The sequence below is a fragment of the Bubalus kerabau genome, chromosome 2 (genome assembly GCF_029407905.1).
Source record: "Bubalus kerabau isolate K-KA32 ecotype Philippines breed swamp buffalo chromosome 2, PCC_UOA_SB_1v2, whole genome shotgun sequence".
Classification (NCBI taxonomy): Eukaryota; Metazoa; Chordata; class Mammalia; order Artiodactyla; family Bovidae; genus Bubalus; species Bubalus kerabau.
Window position 1 is genome coordinate 201203018 of NC_073625.1, and position 3169 is coordinate 201206186.

Below are 3169 nucleotides of genomic sequence, written 5' to 3' on the forward strand. Positions count from 1 at the left end.
GCTGAGAGGTCCAGAAAAGATTAAGTCCATCTGCTTTGAGTTTGTGCTTTAAACAATTATGCTGAGGGGTGGGGGATAAACATACTTCAAGGGTCTTAAAAGCTTCAATTTAGAAACATTTTTTTTTTCCTCTTCAAGCTCTTAAAAATTGCTGGTTAGTAAGTAATGTTAACTCACAGTCATCTCGTGGTTATCCATGGTTATCTCATGGTTATCTGTGTATCTTGACCCGAAATTCAAGGCAGGTATTAATAGCAGAACCCTGTAAAGGAGTGTCTTTGAAAAGGAAAGAAATATTATGCCTCTAGAAAGTAAGCAGTGTGGGCGTCTCCTTTCCAAAACAATTCTAAAATTTAAGGAAACACAAAAAGGCTAAGTTTTGCAAAGCAACACAGAATTTCCCAAATTTCACTCAATGTATGTAATGATTTGAGAGTCTGGGTTGTAGTAACACAGAAAACAGCACTCCTTCAATTGAGCATTTCCTTGAAATTATCAGTTCTGATTTTATTTTTCTTTCTTAATTTAGAGCAAGATCCAAGGATTTTGAATTAGCTTTGACAAGTAAACAGGCAAGCAGAAAAATGCCCTCTATGGCCTGCTATAGTGAGTATAGCAGTTGATTATGATTCAGGAGAACAGTTTGCATTCTGACTTGAGTCCAACTAACTAGTGTGACTCCTTCCTAGAAGTTTAGTTCATTTTTTTTTTTTTTCTGAGCCTCAGTTTTCTGGTTAAAAATAGGCTGGAAACCTAGAGATTGTCATACTGAGTGAAGTAAGTCAGAGAGAGAAAGAGAAGCATTGGATGATATTGCTTACACTGTGGTTGTTTAGTCTCCTAGGTTGTGTATGCCTCTCTTGCAGCCCCATGGACTGTAGCCCACCAGGCTCCTCTGTCCAGGGGATTCCCCAGCCAAGAATACTGGAGTGGGTTGCCATTTCCTTCTCCAGGGGATCTTCCCGACCCAGGAATCGAACCCATGTCTCCTGCATTGGCAAGCAGTTCTTTACTGCTGAGCCACCACAGAAGCCCAGGGCTTATATGTGGAATCTAAAAAGAAATGATGCCAATCAACTTACTTACAAAGCAGAAACAGACTCACAGACTTGGAGAAGGAGCTTATGGTTATGATGGTGGCGGGGGGTGGGGGCGGTTAGTTAAATTTGAAATTGACATGTGCACACTGCTATATTTAAAATGGATAACCAACAAGGACCTACTGTATAGCACAAAGATCCCTGCTCAATATTATGTAACAACCTAAATGGGAAAAGAATTTGAAAAAGAATAGATATATGTAGATAAAGAAAGCTGAGCACCGAAGAATGGATGCTTTGAGCTGTGTGTTGGAGAAGACTCTTGAGAGTCCCTTGGACTGCAAGGAGATCCAACCAGTCCATCCTAAAGGAGATCAGTCCTGGGTGCTCATTGGAAGGACTGATGTTGAAGCTGAAACTCCAGTACTTTGGCCACCTGATGTGAAGAGCTGACTCATTGGAAAAGACCCTGATGCTGGGAAAGATTGAAGGCAGGAGGAGAAGGGGACGACAGAGGATGAGATGGCTGGGTGGCATCACTGACTTGATGGACATGAGTTGGAGTGAACTCTGGGAGTTGGTGATGGACAGTGCTGCAGTCCCTGGGGTCGCAAACAGTTGGACACGACTGAGCAACTGAACTGAACGGAGATGTATATGTGTAACTGAAACACTTGGCTGTATACCTGAAACTACCACAACATTGTTAATAAGCTATAATCTGATATTAAAAAAAAGGGTAAAAAATGGGCTGGAGATGACCATTTCTTTAGTCTTTGATGATTTACTAAAAGCTCTGAACTCTCTTCTCAGAAAAATATATACACACAATTTTTTATGTGATTAAAGATCCATAAGTTTTTTGTAGCCCACTTAGGAATCTCCTAGGTGTCTGGGCACCCTGAATTATTCTGGAATAGGACATCCCTAATGTCCCCAATTGGTGACTTCCCTGGTGGCTCAGATGGTAAAGCATCTGTCTACAATGCAGGAGACCCAGGTTCGATCCCTGGGTTGGGAAGATACCCTGGAGAAGGAAATGGCAATCCACTCCAGTACTCTTGCCTGGAAAATCCCATGGACAGAGGAGCCTGGTGGGCTATAGTCTCTGAGGTCACAGTCATATACGACTGAAGCGACTTACCATGGGCGCACAAGCAATGTCTCCAATAAGCTAGGATTCCTTTAATACTTGCATTACCCTAATCTGTTAGAGAGAACTGTGTGTGTCATTATGAAACAAAGATCCTTCAGTAAACAGAGAAAGAGGGGAGGCCATGTAGGAGCTGGTGGAAACGCCTCTGTTTTAACATAGAGGAAAACAGGAGTTTTGAAAGTGCTATTGGGTTTCAGAGCCCCTGTGAAAACCTCTCAAGAGAACGGCACAGATTGAAGGGTGTTGACTTTTGAAAGATTCTGATTTTGGAGCTTTCATCAAATTACATTTTCCATCTGATGCCAGGGAGGCGGTGGTGGTTTTGTCACAGCCAGAGCCCAAGTGGAACGGCTGCTGGCGGTTCCAAGGAGTCAGAAAGAGTTCACGCGCAGAGTGATGGTGCCCCGTGCAAAGGAAGCTGTGCGGTTCTCCCAGGATGGTTTGCGCACGAGCTGGCGCTTGAGGATGCTCAGTGGGTACCGGGGAGACGCCCGGGAGGGAAGCTTTCCACCACAGACGTGACCAGTTGCTGGAGCTTCTATGTCAGGGAGTTAACGTTTTTCTTTTCTAAATCAGTTCTCCTATTAAAAGGCCTATTGCTTTGCAAGTCTGCCTTTCCCCACAACCAAGGTGCCGCAGGAATTATTTGCTTTTGTGGCCTTTTGATTCACCAGGGTTTGGTGGCTGGTGCTGCAGCCCGCATGCAGGGCCTGTGCAGCAAGAATGCGCTTCTGCACTGCTTGTCCTCAGTCACCCGCTGGAGGTAATTGACCTTCCGGTGAGGCCAGGTCACCAGAGTGGGTTTGTGGGCCGGCTTTTCCGTGAGGCATCCCGAAGCTTACCGTAATAGTGACTTTCGTCAGCCTGGTTTCAGCATCTGTGGCTGTCGGGGTGTGCATGAGATTCAAGAGGCCAAGACTGCAGGAAACCAAGACCCCGGGCCCCACGGCTAGAGTGAAGGCACTGAGTGTTC

At 44.9% G+C, this 3169-nt stretch overlaps 1 non-coding gene across 1 annotated transcript; it reads left to right on the forward strand.

Moving 5' to 3' along the window:
* Positions 1–1989: 1989 nt before the first annotated feature.
* On the forward strand, positions 1990–2061 carry TRNAC-ACA (transfer RNA cysteine (anticodon ACA)). The gene has a single exon. It is a non-coding gene; the product is annotated as a tRNA-Cys (tRNA).
* The last annotated feature ends 1108 nt before the right edge of the window (positions 2062–3169 follow it).